The following is a 19211-nucleotide window of genomic DNA, read 5'->3' on the forward strand; positions in this document are numbered from 1 at the left end:
GATCAAGTTACTACCAAACCTCATAGGTCAACCAGAGTAAGATCCGCACCAGAGTGGTACGGTAATCCTATTCTGGAGGTCATGTTACTTGACCATGACGAACCTACGAACTATGAGGAAGCGATGATGAGCCCAGATTCCGCAAAATGGCTTGAGGCCATGAAATCTGAGATGGGATCCATGTATGAGAACAAAGCATGGACTTTGATTGACTTGCCCAATGATCGGCGAGCCATTGAGATTAAATGGATTTTCAAGAGGAAGACGGACGCTGATAGTAGTGTTACTATCTACAAAGCTAGAATTGTCGCAAAAGGTTTTCGACAAGTTCAAGGTGTTGACTACGATGAGAGTTTCTCACTCGTATCTATGCTTAAGTCTATCCGAATCATGTTAGCAATTGCCGCATTTTATGAAATCTGGCAAATGGATAAACAAAACTGCATTCTTTAATGGATTTATTAAAGAAGAGTTGTATATGATGCAACCAGAAGGTTTTGTCAATCCTAAAATTGCTAACAAAATATGCAAGCTCCAGCGATCCATCTATGGACTGGTGCAAGCATCTCGGAGTTGGAATATACGCTTTGATAAGTTGATCAAAGCATATAGTTTTATACAGACTTGCGGTGAAGCCTGTATTTACAAGAAAGTGAGTGGGAGCACTACAGCATTTCTGATAAGTATATGTGAATGACATATTGTTGATCGGAAATAATGTAGAATTATTCTGCAAAGCATAAAGGAGTGTTTGAAAGGAGTTTTTCAAAAAAAGACCTCCGTGAAGCTGCTTACATATTGAGCATCAAGATCTATAGAGATAGATCAAGACGCTTGATAAGTTTATTCAATGAGTACATACCTTAACAAGATTTTGAAGTGGTTCAAAATGGAACAGTCAAAGAAAGAGTTTCTTACCTGTGTTACAAGGTGTGAAATTGAGTACGACTCAAAGCCCGACCACGGCAGAAGATAGAAAAAGAATGAAAGTCATTCCCTATGCCTTGGCCATAGGTTCTATAAAGTATGCCATGCTGTGTACCAGATCTATTGTATACCCTACACTGATTTTGGCAAGGGAGTACAATAGTGATCTAGGAGTAGATCACTGGACAACGGTCAAAATGATCCTTAGTGGAATAAGGATATGTTTCTCGATTATGGAAGTGACAAAAAGGTTCGTCGTAAAGGCTTACGTCGATACAAGTTTTGACACGAAATCTAGATGACTCTAAGTCTCGGTCTAGATACATATTGAAAGTGGGAGCAATTAGTTAGAGTTGCTTCGTGCAGAGCATTGTAGACATAAAAATTTGCAAAATACTTACGGATCTGAATGTGACAGACCCGTTGACTAAAATTATCTCACAAGCAAAACATGATCACACCTTAGTACTCTTTGGGTGTTAATCACATAGCGATGTGAACTATATTATTGACTCTAGTAAACCCTTTGGGTGTTGGTCACATGACGATGTGAACTATGGGTGTTAATCACATGGTGATGTGAACTATTGATGTTAAATCACATGGCGATGTGAACTAGATTATTGACTCTAGTGCAAGTGGGAGACTGAAGGAAATATGCCCTAGAGGAAATAATAAAGTTATTATTTATTTCCTTATATCATGATAAATGTTTATTATTCATGCTAGAATTGTATTAACCGGAAACATAATACATGTGTGAATACATAGACAAACAGAGTGTCACTAGTATGCCTCTACTTGACTAGCTCGTTGATCAAAGATGGTTATGTTTCCTAGCCATAGACATGAGTTGTCATTTGTTTAACGGGATCACATCATTAGGAGAATGATGTGATTGACTTGACCCATTCCGTTAGCTTAGCACTCGATCGTTTAGTATGTTGCTATTGCTTTCTTCATGACTTATACATGTTCCTATGACTATGAGATTATGCAACTCCCATTTATCGGAGGAACACTTTGTGTGCTACCAAACGTCACAACGTAACTGGATGATTATAAAGGTGCTCTACAGGTGTCTCCGAAGGTACTTGTTGGGTTGGCGTATTTCGAGATTAGGATTTGTCACTCCGATTGTCGGAGAGGTATCTCTGGGCTCACTCGGTAATGCACATCACTTAAGCCTTGCAAGCATTGCAACTAATGAGTTTGTTGCGGATGATGTATTACGGAACGAGTAAAGAGACTTGCCGGTAACGAGATTGAACTAGGTATTGAGATACCGACGATCGAATCTCGGGCAAGTAACATACCGATGATAAAGGGAACAACATATGTTGTTATGCGGTCTGACCGATAAAGATCTTCGTAGAATATGTGGGAGCCAATATGAGCATCCAGGTTCCGCTATTGGTTATTGACCGGAGACGTGTCTCGGTCATGTCTACATAGTTCTCGAACCCGTAGGGTCCGCACGCTTAAAGTTTCGATGACAGTTATATTATGAGTTTATATGTTTTGATGTACCGAAGGTTGTTCGGAGTCCCGGATGTGATCACGGACATGACGAGGAGTCTCGGAATGGTCGAGACATGAAGATTGATATATTGGAAGCCTATGTTTGGATATCGGAAGTGTTCCGGGTGAAATCGGAATTTTACCGAAGTACCGGGAGGTTACCGGAACCCCCGGGGGCTGAATGGGCCATAGTGGGCCTTAGTGGAAGAGAGGAGAGGCGGCCAGGGCAGGGCCGCGCGCCCCTCCCCCCTAGTCCGAATAGGACAAGGAGAGGGGGGCGGCGCCCCCCCTTTCCTTCCTCTCTCCCTCCTCTTTCCCCCTCCACTCCTAGTCCAACAAGGAAAAGGGAGGGAGTCCTACTCCCGGTGGGAGTAGGACTCCTCCTGGCGCGCCCCTTCTGGCCGGCCGCACCTCTCCCCCTTGCTCCTTTATATACGGGGGCAGGGGGCACCCTAGAGACACAACAATTGATTGTTTGATCTTTTAGCCGTGTGCGGTGCCCCCCTCCACCATAGTCCACCTCGATAATACTGTAGCGGTGCTTAGGCGAAGCCCTGCGTCGGTAGAACATCATCATCGTCACCACGCCGTCGTGCTGACGAAACTCTCCCTCAACACTCGGCTGGATCGGAGTTCGAGGGACGTCATCGGGCTGAACGTGTGCTGAACTCGGAGGTGCCGTGCGTTCGGTACTTGATCGGTCGGATCGTGAAGACATACGACTACATCAACCGCGTTGTGCTAACGCTTCCTCTTTCGGTCTACGAGGGTACATGGACAACACTCTCCCCTCTCGTTGCTATGCATCACCATGATCTTGCGTGTGCGTAGGAAATTTTTTGAAATTACTATGTTCCCCAACAGCATTAACATCTTTGCATGAGCATCTTTAGAACAAGTACAATAAGATGACATAAGCAGGCTATAATAACGACTAAAATATTATATCTTTACTTAGTTGGGGAGAGAGAAGAGGAGAGAGAAGATAAGTGGGTTCTTTGTTGCAGCATGAGTCCCAAGACAGTTTGTGAGATTGTAAGGTGGGCCAATTATGCATAAAATAGTACACAATTAAAATGTACTATCTTACATGCCGGCTAGCGATGAGAGCATGCTTCCACAAATCCTCCACGACGTCACAGATCGGGCACACATCTGTATCTGCCATATTTCCGTGATGACATAGCGATTCCGTCGAGGTTTAATTTCTAGCAAGACGCCAAGCAATGTTCTTCAATTTGTCGAAACACTCAGTCGTTGAGTTTCCATTGTTAGACTTAGAGATATTTGAGTCTTTGTAATCTTAACTACTTCCTCTATCTCTTTCTCTCCCGTTTAACTTCCTATCCTAATCCTACTGGATCCTAGTGATCGGTGGGTTACTTGTAAACCACGGCAGGGGTTATTCCTGCCCTCTATCAATATATACCCGCGGCTCCTCTACGGAGGAGTAGGAACGCTTCCATCGCTCCAATCTTACATGGTATACAGAGCTAAGTCTCTTCCTATCATCTAGCGAAACCAAAACCCTAACACCCTTCCATCGCCATGGCTACGAGCTCAAGCACCGTCGGCCTCAACCTAGGTGCTCCACCAACAGAGAAGCTTGCAAGGGGGAACTACCTCCTATGGAAGGCGCATGTCATGCCGGCACTGCGAGGCGCGCAAGTGACCGGTCTCCTCGACGGCAGCGACGCCGCACCGCCGAAGACAGTAGAAGTCACCAAGGCGAACAAAACCACGGCCATGGAGCCCAATCCTCTGTACGGCCCATGGTTGCCAAAGGATCAGCATGTTTTGAGCTACCTGCTGAACTCTCTCACTCAAGAAATCCTTGCGCGGGTCATCGGTAAGGACACCACCTTTGATCTATGGACTGCTCTTACCACATTATTCGCTGCGCAGTCGCAATGCCGCTTAACCAATCTGCGGATGGCCATCTCCAACACCAAGAAAGGCAAAATGTCAAGCAACGCCTTCATCGCCAAGATGAAAAACTTCGGCGACGAGCTAGCTACGGCTGGGCGTCCAGTAACCGATCCAGAGATGGTGAACTACATCCTGGCTGGCCTTGATCGGGACTATGATCCCATCATGGCAGCGGTCGGCGCCATCAAGAACTCCATCACCGTCGGCGACCTCTTCGCACAGATCTCTGCGTTTGATCAGCGGATGGAGATGCTGGGGGGCGGACCAGCAGGCTTTCGCTCCTCTGCCAACGCCGCCTACAGGGGGCGCGGGCAGTCTCATGGCAGGGGAGGCCGTGGCCGAAGCAACAGAGGAGGACGCGGTCGAGGGAACCACTCCTCTCCTTCTCCTGGTCGCGGTGGTGGTGGTGGCGGTCATCAGCAACGATTTCGCCCCCAATCGCAACAACAACAACAGCAAGAAGGAGACTATCCGGAGTGCTAGCACTAGTAGAAAAAGTGTCAAATGTCAAGCACATTAGTGCCGGTTTCATTTTGAGCCGACACTAATGTGTGCATTAGTGCCGGTTCCAACGGCTAGCCGGCCGCTCTCATTAGTACCGGTTCATGGCGAACCTTTAGCACCGGTTCGTGCCACGGACCGGTACTAAAGTGAGTGGTGGCTGGATGTTGTCAGTCCGGGGCCCCTCCAGCACCTTTAGTACCGGTTCGTGGCACGAACCGGTGCTAAAGGTCGTCGTACATAAACCCTTCGTCCACCCGAGCTCGCTCTGTTCTTCCCCTTTCCACTCTCCTCTCTGTTCTTCCCCTCTTCCTCTCGAGCCACCACACATTTTGCCCAAAATTTGTCAAGATTTGAAGGCCCCCATCCATTGAAATGATCACAAAGGTTAGCAACTTTGTCCTTTCATCTCTCATTGCTAGATTAGCTCTTGCAATGCTATGTATAGTGATTAATTTATGAGTTTAGTAATTTGGGAGGAAATATATGTGCTAGTATTTGATTTATATGAAATTTGAGGTCAAAAATAACACTTAGTTTGCATATGTAGGTGTGGTTTACTTAGTGCGTTCTAAATCTCCGTCGTAACCCCCGTCGATCGCCCGCACCGTCCCGTCGCCGGCACCACCTTGTGGTGAGCCTCTTGTTCATGAATGTTTTACATTACCAAATTGATGTTTGTGTGATTTGGATATATAGTTACTCGTATAATTATCTTACCCGTACGTTATTTGTTATACATACTGCCATGGTTTTGATATCCATCCCCGTCGGCCCTCGTCCTTGTTATGATTCGGATGTGGTATATTCTCTTTTAAAACTAGTTGTTGCATTTCGTGTTTATGACAAATTATGCCCATCAAGTTGACATAGATATTTTTGTCTAGGAGGTTTGTGAACCGGAAATTCCAACCGACCCTATTGTCGAGAGGTTAAATTTAGTTGAAAGAGAAAACGAGTATTTGAAAGAAAAATTGAAAAGAATTGAGGGGGAGAAGATGGAATTGGAGTTGCATGTTGCCGATGTCGTCGATGATCACAAGATCAAGATGGAGAAAATGCGCTTGAAGATTAGAAAGATTAGAAAATATGCCATTGATAGTGAGGCTTGGTATCATTATGCTGTTGGATCAATTGTTACCTTAGTTGCAATCTTGATCGCATTTGTTGATGCATTTAAATGCTTTAGTTAGAGAGTTATTTGTTTGTTGCATTTAAGTCTTGTATGAACTTTATGTATGAACTTGTATTAATTTGGTCTTTTCGGTGTTGTGTAATGAAGATGAGCCGACAATGGATGTACAATGACCGATGCTCTCCCGAGTTCATTAATGGCGTGCAAACTTTTCTGCTTGCGGCTGAGGCAAACAAGCGGGCGGATGGTTTTATGCCTTGTCCATGTGCTGTCTGTAAGAATGATCACAATTACTTTACATCAAGAACCATTCACGTCCACCTGTTTAAGTCCGGTTTCATGCCCCACTATAATGTTTGGACCAAGCACGTAGAAAGAGGGGTTATGATGGAAGACAATGAAGAAGAAGAGGATGATGACAGCTATCCTGGCCATGGGTTCCCTGAATACGATGATAGAACAATGGGGGAAGAAGCTGAGCCGGCAATGCGGGAAGAAGCTGAAGAAGAGGCATCAGATGAGCCCGCTGATGATCTAGGTCGGGCCATTGCCGATGCAAAGAGAAACTGCGCAACTGATTTGGAGAAGAAGAAGTTGCAGCGCATGTTAGAGGATCACAAGAAATTGTTGTTCCCGAATTGCGAAGCTGACAAGAAAAAGTTGGGCACCACACTGGAATTGCTGCAATGGAAGGCAGAGAATGGTGTATCTGACAAGGGATTTGGAGAGTTGCTGGTAATGATAAAGAATATGCTTCCAAAGGACAACGAACTGCCCGAGAGTACGTACGAAGCAAAGAAGGTTGTCTGCCCTCTAGGGTTAGAGGTGCAGAAGATACATGCATGCCCTAATGACTGCATCCTCTACCGCGGTGAGTACGAGGATTTGAACGCTTGCCCGGTATGCGGTGCATTGCGCTATAAGATCAGCCGCGATGACCCTGGTGATGTCGAGGGCGAACGCCCCAGGAAGAAGATTCCTGCCAAGGTGATGTGGTATGCTCCTATAATACCACGGTTGAAACGTTTGTTCCAAAACAAAGAGCATGCCAAGCCGATGCGATGGCACAGAGAAGACCATAAGAAAGATGGAAAGTTGAGAGTACCCGCTGACGGGTCGCAGTGGAGAAAAATCGAGAGAAAGTACGGAAAGGAGTTTGCAGATGACGCAAGGAACTTATGGTTTGGTCTAAGCGCAGATGGCATTAATCCTTTTGGGGAGCAGAGAAGCAACCATAGCACCTGGCCTATGACTCTATGTTTGTATAACCTTCCTCCTTGGTTGTGCATGAAGCGGAAGTTCATTATGATGCCAGTGCTCATCCAAGGGCCTAAGCAACCCGGCAACAACATTGATGTGTACCTAAGGCCATTAGTTGAAGAACTCTTACAGCTGTGGAATGGAACAGGTGTACGTGCGTGGGATGAGCACATGGGGGAAGAATTTGACCTAAAGGCGTTGCTGTTCGTGACCATCAATGATTGGCCTGCTCTCAGTAACCTTTCAGGACAGACAAACAAGGGATACCGCGCATGCACGCACTGTTTGGATGATACCGATAGTATATATTTGAATAATTGTAAGAAGAATGTGTAACTGGGACATCATCGATTTCTTCCAAGCAGGCATCCCGTAAGAAAGAAAGGCAAGCATTTCAAAGTGAGGCGGATCACCGGACGAAGCCTCACCACCGTACTGGTGCTGATGTACATGATATGGTCAAGGATTTGAAGGTAGTCTTTGGAAAGGGTCCTGGCGGACAACCTGTTCCGAATGACGCTGACGGACACGCACACATGTGTAAGAAGAAATCTATATTTTGGGACCTGCCCTATTGGAAAGACCTAGAGGTCCGCTCCGCAATCGACGTGATGAACTGCCCGAAGAATCTTTGTGTGACCTTGCTTGGCTTCTTGGGCGTGTATGGGAAGACAAAAGATACACCTGAGGTACGGGAGGACCAGCAACGTTTGCACGGAAAAGACGGCATACATCAGGGTCATGCCAGCTACACTCTTATGAAAGAAGAGAAGGAAATCTTCTTTGAATGCCTGCTCAGTATTAAGGTATCGTCTGGCTTCTCGTCGAATATAAAGGGAATAATAAACATGGCAGACAAAAAGTTCCAGAACCTAAAGTCTCATGACTGCCACGTGATTATGACACAACTGCTTCCGGTTGCATTGAGGGGGCTTCTACCGGATAACGTTCGATTAGCCATTGTGAAGCTATGTGCATTCCTCAATGCAATCTCTCAGAAGGTAATCGATCCAGAAATCATACCAAGGTTAGAGAATGATTTGGTGCAATGTCTTGTCAGTTTCGAGTTGGTGTTCCCACCATCCTTCTTCAACATCATGACGCACGTCCTAGTTCACCTATGCGAAGAGATTAACGTTTTGGGTCCTGTATTTCTACACAATATGTTCCCCTTTGAGAGGTTCATGGGAGTCTTAAAGAAATATGTTCATAACCGTGCTAGGCTAGAGGGAAGCATCTCCAAGGGCCATCACAATGAGGAGGTCATTGAGTTTTGTATTGACTTTATTCCTGACCTTAAGCCGATTGGTGTTCATGAATCGCGGCATAAGGGCAGACTGGATGGAAAAGGCACGCTAGGAGGGAATCAACTAATATGTATGGACGGACATTCTCTCACTGAAGCACACTACACAGTTCTACAGAATTCCGCCTTGGTGGCTCCGTATATGGACGAACACAAGAATTTTCTACGCTCCAAATACCCGGAGCGGTCTGATGACTGGATTACATGTGAACAAACCAGGAGTTTCGCCGGCTGGTTGCAGACACGTACCATGCATGACGCCTCTATTGAAGATGACCTGTACTCGCTGTCCTAGTTAACATCTTCGAATATAATGACTTTCAAAGGGTACGAGATAAATGGTAATACATTTTACACGATCGCCCAAGATAAGAAGAGCACCAACCAAAACAGTGGTGTCTGCTTTGATGCAACAACCAAGACGGGAAAGGAAACATATTATGGTTACATAGAGGACATATGGGAACTTGACTATGCACGTGGTTTGAAGGTCCCTTTGTTTCGGTGCAAATGGGTCAATATGACACGAGGCGGGGTAACGGAAGACCAGCAGTACGAAATGACAACAGTGGGTCTCAACAATCTTGCGTATGCAGACGAACCATTCGTCCTAGCCAATGATGTGGCACGGGATTTCTATGTGAAGGACATGTCTACCAAGCCGAGAAAAAGAAAAGATAAGGAAGCGAATGCATCATACGATGAGCCAAAGCGCCAAATAGTTCTTTCTGGGAAGAGAAACATCGTGGGAGTGGATGACAAGACAGACATGTCAGAAGATTATGAAAAGTTTGATGAAATTGCTCCATTCATAGTGAATATTGACCCGGGCATCCAGTTAAATGATGAAGATTTTCCATGGCTACGGCGCAAAGGGACACACGCGAAGAAAAAGTTTTACACCCAAAGATCTAGGATGTGATCGGCTTCACTATCATCACTTTCTTCTGTGTTTCACACCCAGGAGGGAATCTCTGTAATAGTTAGGGTAGTTATGTGTTTTGGCATTTGAAACGCGAAGAAATTTGATGTGCAAACAAATTCTTTCATGCATTTACTGATTTTTTCCAGCTAAATGACCCTGAAATTGAAAAGCATTCCAAATGAACTCAGAAAAGGTTGAAAGTTGGCATGGTATCATAATTTCACCCACATAGCATGTGCAAAAAAGTAGAGAGGGTTACCACAAAAACTGGATGCACTTCGTGTACAAAATGGACAATCTCTTTCGAAGTATCAGGGTTTCGGACGAAAACTCATCTGTTACAAAGGCATTTCATTTTTTAAATAACCTAAGCATTACCAAATTGAATATAATGATAAAACACACTAATATTAAACATAAGAAAAAGAATCACTGAAAAATCTCTTTTCAAAGTTAAGTTATTCACAAACTAGTGATTCACACAAATTTCAAATAATTCAAAATTTAAACTATTCAAATTTGAAAACTACCGGCACTAACAGAAAGTTTGTAATTTTTTGTACCTAAAGCAAAAATATTCACAAAGAAACTCTAAATACAGCAAAAAACAACTCAAAAATAAATAAACAAAAAATAAATAAAGCAAAAAAATAAGAAAATAAAAAAAGCCCACCTACTGGGCCAGAGCGGCCTGCATACGACTAGAAACCCAACCTGTAGTTGGGCCAGGATGCAGGCCCGCAAGCCCAGTAGGCCCACAAGCAGAGTAGGAGAGATAGGCCCAGAAGGCCTGCTTTTGAGAGGAGCTCAATGCAGTGCCCGCACCGGGGCTTATAAACTGGTCTTGGCGCTCCTCAACTAGCGAGGTGGGACTAAACTTCTGCGCCCCTCGCCTGGCAGCGCACCCCCTTTAGTACCGGGTCGTGGCACCAACCGATACTAAAGGGTGGTCTTTAGTACCGATTGGTGCCACCACCCGGTACTAAAGGGGGTGCGCTTCCCGCCGCTTCGCCTGGCCAAAACAGACCTTTAGTACCGGTTTGTGGCTCCAACCGGTACTAAAGGGGTGTTCTATATAAGAAAGGACTTCAAAAAAATTAGTTTCTCATCTCTCCCTCTGCTTCTTTCTCCTCTGCCCCGTCGTCGCCGCCCCCGTCGCCGTCCGTCGCCATCCCCGTCACCGTCCGTCGCCGTCCCCGTCCCCGTCGCCGCCCCGGCCGTCCCCGTCCCCGTCGCCGCGCCCCGCCCTGTCGCCACGCCCCGTCCCGTCGTCCCCGCCCGGCCCGTCCGCGTCCCCGTCGTCGCCGCCCCGTCCCCATCCCCGTCGTCACCGCCCGTCTCCGTCCCCGTCATCGCCCCCCGTCGCCGCGCCTCGCCGCGCCTCGCCGGTGAGCTCCTGCCCCGGCCGTCATGTCCACACACACACACACATTGTTTTTTAGTTTTTTAGTTATAAATTTAGTTATAGAAATTTTTCTGCTTTTTAGTTATAGAAATATCTATAGAAATGTTATAAATTTTTCTGTTTTTTAGTTATAGAAATATTTATAGAAATGTTAGCAATTTTTCTGTTTTTAGTTATAGAAATATTAGAAATGTTATAGAAATGTTAGTTATATATATAAATGTTAGAAATTTTAGAATTAGTTTTACACTAGTACAAAACAGTGCTTTCGTCACAGGGCAATATTCACATTAGTCCCGGTTCAGTCACGAACCGGGACTAATGTGAGCATTGGTCCCGGTTCGTGCGGCTAAGGCATTAGTCCCGGTTCACCTGGGCCCTTTAGTCCCGGTTGGTGCCACGAACCGGGACTAAAGGTTGCGATGCCCATTAGTACCGGTTGGTGGCACTAACCGGGACCAAAGCTCTAACCTTTAGTACCGGTTGGTGCCACCAACCGGTACTAATGGGCTTTGAGGCATTAGTACCGGTTCATGGCACAAACCGGTACTAAAGGGCCCATTTTCAAACTCTACCCCCCTGGACCGCCTTTTCAGTTTTATAAAAAATAAAAGAAAATGATGGAAATGTCAAAAAAATAAAATAAAATAAGTTTCCCATGTGATATGTGGTCTAGTTGTTGGGAAAATTAACAAATATGAATTTCGACTTTATTTGCAAAATCTCTCTGGAATTTCTTAAAATGGGCATAACTTTTGCATACGAACTCGGATGAAAAGGTTTTTTATATGAAAAATCATCTACTCGAAAAGTTATGGGTCTTTTAAGATCTGGAGAGTCAAAAAAATTCAAATTGTGGTCAAACTGTGGTCAAACAATGGTCAAACTAATTATTCTAGAATATTAGTGTTACTAAATAATTATTTTAGTTTTTTTGAATTTTGGTCAAATCTGGTCAAACTGTGGTCAAACTGTGGTCAAACAATGGTCAAACTAATTATTCCAGAAATATTAGTGTTACTAAATAATTATTGTTTTTTAAAACAATAGTTTCAAACTCAAACAGTGAAATGTGTCACTTCATGCTCAAGCTAAATTCCCGAGGGTTAATAGAATTGACATCTTACTATTGTCAGGAAAACAACAAGTGCAGACTTGGAAACGAGGGAGAAGAGAACCCGGAAGTTAAGCGTGCTCAGGCTGGAGTAGTGAGAGGATGGGTGACCGTCCGGGAAGTTAGATGATTTGGAATGATGAGGGGTGATTAGAGATTAGAGGATAAATTGAGCAGTGATGAGGGGTGCTGATTAGAGATTAGAGGTTAAAATAATTCAGAAATCTGAAAATCAAAAAAAAATTAAAAACATTCGCAAAAAAAATTTCAAAAAAAATATCATAAAATTTCCTTTAGTCCCGGTTGGTAACACCAACCGGGACTAAAGGTGGAGCTCCAGGCTGCGTCCACGTGGACGGCCTTTAGTCCCGGTTCGTATAAGAACCGGGACTAAAAGCGGGAGGCATTAGTAGCGACCCTTTAGTCCCGGTTCAAAAACCGGGACTAAAGGCCCTTACCAACCGGGACAAAAGCCCCCTTTTCTACTAGTGTTAGTTAGATGAATTAGATTAATGTCAAATTGTTAGAATTTGCATATAGAATTTTAGTTATCACAATCCAATCATTTAAAAACTGTTACTTTTTGCGGGCATATACTATTTGTTCTCGACGATGCCCGGCCGGCATCCTCGCCGTCGACCCGTTCGCGACGACGTCCGGCTGACCCATGTCCGGGACTGGGCTCCGCCGGGCTGGCACTGGGAGGTGCTACCTGGAGGGGCGCGCCGCTTGGTGAGGAACCCAGCCTCGGGTCCCATCGTCGACCCTGATCTCCTTTGGTGGCGTTCGCGTGGGCCACATTCGGTGCAGAGGGAGCCGGCCCCGCCGGAGGTGGTGCGTCGCCGTGTCAGGGAGGAGGACAAGCACGTCCATGGCTACATGGCTGCTATGGACGTCAGGTTCTCCAATACCTGGCAGGTTCTTTGGGCAGATGACCGGAGATATGATCCTGTGATGGTTCCTTCTCTTTGGGTGTCCACCGCCCGCGCCCTAGGAACCGCGAGTGTCCTAGATTCGTCTGTAGTATTCGATCTTTGTTAGGTACCTAGCCAGTGATGTATTCGATATATAATATTCGAGACGATGTATTCGAGATTATATATATTATTCGAGACGATGTATTCGAGATTATATATTATTCGAGACGATGCATATTATGTACTATATGATTTAGTTTTTCCTTATTGATTGCATCCATGCATTGTAATTTGAATACTAAATTGTTTTATATTTCTTCTGTATTAGTTAAGTAAAAGCTATGGCGGGCAATACCGGCAGAGAGAGAAGAGGAATTGTTCGAGATCATACGCAGCCCTCGCAGGCTAGATGATCTGAATGAAGCAGATGACGACGGCTCCCAATATCTGAACAATACCGGGGAGGGTGATGATGAGATATTCGATCTCGACGACCGAGCTGATGAAGTCATGAACTATGATTATGATTATGATGATGCAAACAATGTTTATGATGACACAGACAATGTTGATCTTGAAATAACAAAGACTACCGGCGAGGTATATTTATATAAGCAGGCATCTAGTGATCATCACATGTTTTTTTGAAGATATATTAACGAATTGATCTTTCTTCTTTCAGCCCTCCGGATCGAGCAAATCTGCTTCTACAGACAGCAGGACAAACCGAGGCCCGGGCAAAATGTTGAAGGAGGGTGTAAAGTACAACATCGACTCCATCAAAGCTAATGGCGAACCCCTCACGCCTAAGAACATTGCGAACAAGTGGACTCGTCAGTGTGGAGTTCTTGTGAAGGACCAACTCCCGATCTCCATTCAAGAATGGAAAGAGTCAAAAACTAAATGTCCAGATGTTACTTGGGTCGACGACAGAGCAAAACAAAATCTTTGGGAATCTCTGATGGAACATTTCACCCTACCAGATTATTTCACTGATGCAGATGGCAATTGCATTCAACACCCACAAGAAAACTGTATGGGCCAACTACCTCGCTGCAGAAAGGAAGACTCCAGAATTCAAGGGAACACTGGAGAAGCAAAGAGAACACTAGCCCGCTTTCGTGAAATTCAAGGAATCAGAATTATCTAAGGAACGGTCGAGAAAAAACAAGGCCAATGCCGCAAAAAAGACGCAGTTCCATAGGCTGGGTCCAGGTGACTACGCGGTGGGAATGCCTAAGTGGGATAAGTCTGAGCAAGAGATGGAGGATGCAGGGGTCACTCCGGTTACTAGGAGCTGGCCCCCCAGGTGCAGAACTTGGTTCTATGCGCATGGGGGGCGTTGGACCCGAAGACAGGCCTGGTTTCGAAGAAGGCAAGTCTAAAAGGAGCCGAACAAAAGTTACTTGACGCAATAGAAGATGCGCGAAAGGGGGTGTTCACGCCCAACAGAGAGAACGACGAGCTTACGCGCGCCCTGGGAAATCCTGAACACTCGGGAAGAACACGAGGCAAGGGCGTTATTCCCTGGTATGAGGGCTTTTCGGAATGGAACGACGACTACAGGACCCGTGCAAGAAAGAAGATGGAGGAGGAGCAGAGGAAGCAGGACACAGAACGCCTTCAAGGCCTAGAAGCAAGGCACGCGGACTTGCCACTCAAATTCCAGCAGCAGCAGTAGCAGATCGACTCACTTAGCCAGGAGAGGTCAAGAACCTCCCAACGAGAATGTATGAATTGCATCAATGGTACATGAACATTACCAAGATTTCCAATCGAGAGTCCCTCATGGTGAAAGTCGAGGAAGATCATTACTTCCATAAGCTAGCTATGTCCGTTGAGTATTCAGAACTATTTCAGTTATTCAATCAAGATGCACTCGACAAATCTCTCGTCAGTTGCTATTGTCTGTAAGTGATTTCTTTCTGTAATTTAAGTCTCAAGCTAGTTTTAGTGCTCATTGATCGATCATTACCTGTAATTATCCTCACTATATTCTTTTCTGTGGTATTATGCATGATGAAGATCTATGAAATGAAAAAAGCAGGACGCTATGGCATTGCGTTCATTGACCCAAATACCGTTAATGAATACACATGGAAATTGGAATGGTATAGACAAGATGTAGAGAATAAAATGCTAGAGTTCTTAAAGCGCCTCAATTCCAATGAAGATATACTACTTCCTTACAACTTCGAGTGAGTCACACTATCTTGTACTACAAATTCTGTTTTTGCTTACTAGCTAGATGTTAATAAGTGTATAGGGTTTAGGGTTAGTTGATTAGTGTTATGCACATGCCTGCTTAATTTATACATGCAAACGTATGCGCATGCAGGTACCACTGGATCTTGTTAGACATTAAAGTTGAAGAAGGAAAAGTTGAAGTACTGGACTCACTACTTAAAAAAGAAAGTGACTACAGCATCGTGAAGGGGATAGTCAACAGGTAATTTCAATCATTATTAACTATATCTCGTTTATTAATTTTCTTTGCCGGCGGGCAGGGCTTGGGCAAAGTTCATCAAGGTGACTCCAGGAAAATGGCGAGAAAAGTTGTTTTGGTATCGACCCAAGGTAAGTAATTAAGTAGTACTAGCTAGCTAGCTATCATCTCTTTAATTCTTGTTTCAATACCATTAATTAATTATCATGCTTGATTAATTATTACCTGATTAAATTCAATTCTCGTAAAGGCCCTGAAGCAGGCGCCGGGGACTGATCTGTGTGCATTCTACGTTTGCGAGAACATTCGCATGATGGCGTCCGAAAGGAGCAGATCTCAAAGACAGGACTGGGTACGTTTGTCAGAACACTATTCACAAATTTTTACACCATTATCGATATCTAGTCACACAACTAATACACATGCATATTGATCTCCTTCTTAACAGTTCAGAGAGGTGCGGGAGCAGCTCCTACCAACAGAGCGCATACTAGCACTTCAAGAGGAAATAGCGGGATTTTTACTCGACCAGGTCATAGATCCCAAAGGAGAATACTGTTACCCGCTACCGCCCCCATGAACCACTTGTCATCGTGCTCCGAAGGCACCAAGGCAACATGTAGGAGAAATTGTATATATATATATACATGTGTATGCGTGAATAATTAATGGTGGTGGTTGTGAGACATTCGATGATATATATTTATATATATATGCGGTTCTACGAGAAAATCTATTTATATATATGCATAACGTGTACAATATGTAGTATCGTAAAATATCAGTAAACAATAAAGAATTAAATGGAAAACACAAAACTAATGGAAAAATAAAAAATAAAACCAACCCCCCCCCCAAACATTTAGTACCGGTTGGTGCTACCAACCGGTACTAATGGTCTACTAGCACCCGGGCCTCGCTCGTGCCACGTGGTGGCACTTTAGCGCTGATTCATGCCGAACCGGTAGTAAAGGGGGGGGGCTTTAGTCTCCACTCTTTAGTGCTAGTTGTAGAACTGGCACTAAAGGCCCTGACGAACCGGCGCTAAAGCCCGGTTCTGCACTAGTGTAGATCTGCTACAAGTTCCACGCTGGTGGGGCAAGAGCCTGCTGGCATCGCTAAGATGATGATCATGAGGAGAAGAAAGCAGCCAACCTCATCACCAACAACTACGACATCGACACCAATTGGTATGCAGACTCCGGCGCCACTGAGCATATCACGGGGGAACTCGATAAGCTAACAATGCGGGAAAGGTACCACGGCGGTGATCAGATACACACGGCAAGTGGAACTGGTATGGACATTACTCATGTTGGAAAATCAATTGTTAAAACCCCCGTAAAAGATTTACATCTTAACAATGTCTTACATGTTCCGCATGCTTCCAAGAATCTTGTTTTTGTTCATCGTTTTGCCCTTCACAACAATGTTCTCATAATATTTTATCCCTACTCTTTTGTTATCAAGGACTTGGCAATGAGGAGAGTCATCCTTAGAGGAAAGTGTGAGGGAGGCCTATATCCACTCATATCATCTTCACCTTCATCATGGTCGAATAAACAAGCGTGAGTGTCACCAAACCTTCCTCGACAAAGTGGCATAGTCATCTGGGTCATCCCTCTTCAGTTATAGTTCAGCACGTCCTTAGCAAGAATAATCTTCCCTATGAGTCTAGTGTTGAGTCAATTTGTGATGCTTGCCAGCAAGCTAAGAGTCATCAGTTACCCTATCCCATATCTACAAGTGTATCCACTGCTCCATTGCAGCTTGTTTTTTCTGATGTATGGGGACCAGCTCCCACATCAGTTGGTAGATTTTCTTATTATGTTAGTTTCATTGATGATTATAGCAAGTTCACATGGATTTATTTGCTAAAGAAACGATCTGATGTTTTCCAAGTTTTCACCAATTTCCAAAACCTCATTGAACGCCAACTAAACTCAAAGATTCTTGCTATGCAAACCGACTCGGGTGGTGAGTATGAGAAACTAAATTTTTTTTCTCCAAAAGATTGGAATCTTTCACCATGTCTCTTGTCCCCATGCTCACCAGCCAAACAGGTCGGCTGAACGCAAACACCGTCATCTTGTTGAGGTAGGACTAGCATTGCTAGCCAATGCTTCCATGCCCCTCAAATTCTGGGATGAAGCTGATGTAGGGTGGAACCCTATACGGCCGATCTTTCACGAAAGGAGCGGATCCCAACTAAGAACACGAAGAACACACGGGGAAACACAAGGGAAAACACAAGAGGAACTCTCAAACCAACAAGATATAGTCACACATATGCTAGATCCTCGAAACACGAGAGGAGATACAAGATCCAAATTCAACAAGGGACGATACAAAGGGTAACTGGTTCTTCTCCGTGAGGAGGTCTTGATGGGGCCACCCAAGAGGGGGTCTTGAATCCATCGTGGATCGTCTCCGTAGAGGGGCCGCGGTCTCTCTCGTGGAGCAGATCCATATGGATGAGCAAAGCTCTATCTCACATATGAGCTAAACCAATGCAAACCCTAGAAAAGAGGAGGAGGAGGTCTATATATAGTCTTAGAGGTCGAAGGGGTACATGGGCTTCGGCCCAACACGAAATCAGCACACAGGCGTCGGACGTCCGGAGGTTACCGGTCGTCCGGAGGCTCGCGAGGGTCCGGACGTCCGGTGCTCTTCGGACATCCGTACATTTGGCTCGGATGAGCTTTGGTCGGACGTTCGGTGATCTTCGGAAATCCGGCGTCTTGGGCTCGGGTGTGGTAGTGTCGGTCGTCCGGAGGTGGTCGGTCGTCCGGGGCCTGGAGTTCGTCGGCGTCCGGCCGCTGTAGCTTTCGTTGGCTTGGGTTCCTTTGGCTGGCGTGACCTTCAGGGGCCGGTCGTCCGGTGGCTGTAGCTTCCGTGGCAGCTCTTCTTCTTGTCCTTCGCACTTGGTGTCCTCGCCGTCTTGTCCATTGGATGTAGATGTTCCGTGGCTTTCATCCAAGTACCTGAGCACACATAGTGTTTCCGTTTGAGGTAGTAGCCATGTCTCATGTGTCGAAAGTTGTAGTTCGGAAAGGAGCGAGTTCGCCTTATCTTCGATAGCCTTGGCTCGTGCTCTTGTCATTGGTCCAAGTGGTGTCGTGGAAGACGTAGGTGGGTCCATGGAGATGACCTTGGGATGCTCCGTGTCATCTCCCCTCCCTTGGGAAAGATCCGACCTCGGATCGAATTCTTCATCACCATGGTAGGGCGAAAGATCCTTGACGTTGAAGACATCGCTCACGTTGTACTTGTCGCGTGGTAGGTCGATCTTGTAAGCGTTGTTGTTGTAGCGTGCTAGCACCTTGAAGGGTCCATCCGCTCGTGGTAGAAGTTTGGACTTGCGTTCATTGGGGAAGCGGTCCTTGCGAAGGTGTAGCCACACAAGATCGCCAATGTTGAAGATCATGGGTTGGTTGTCGACGTTGAGCTTGGTCGCGAGTCGTTGTACTTGACGCTCGATGGTGTTCCTTGTATCTTCATGCATCTTCTTGAGATAGTTTACTCAGGTACTCGCGTCCATGTTGATGTGCTCTTGTAGTGGTAGAGGGAGAATGTCCATGGGGACAACAGGTTGAAACCGTAGACGACCTCGAAGGGGGACTTGCCGGTAGTTGAATGTCTTGCACGGTTGTAGGCGTACTCGGCGATGGGTAAGCACTCCTCCCACTCCTTGATGTTCCCCTTGATCAATACGCGTAGTAGAGTGGAGAGTGTTCGGTTCGTCACCTTCGTTTGGCCGTCGGTTTGTGGATGGTATGCCGTTGAGAATAGTAGCTTGATTCCGAGCTTGGTGCATAAGGTTTT

Source organism: Aegilops tauschii, chromosome 6, assembly GCF_002575655.3.
Source record: "Aegilops tauschii subsp. strangulata cultivar AL8/78 chromosome 6, Aet v6.0, whole genome shotgun sequence".
In the NCBI taxonomy this organism is placed as follows: Eukaryota; Viridiplantae; Streptophyta; class Magnoliopsida; order Poales; family Poaceae; genus Aegilops; species Aegilops tauschii.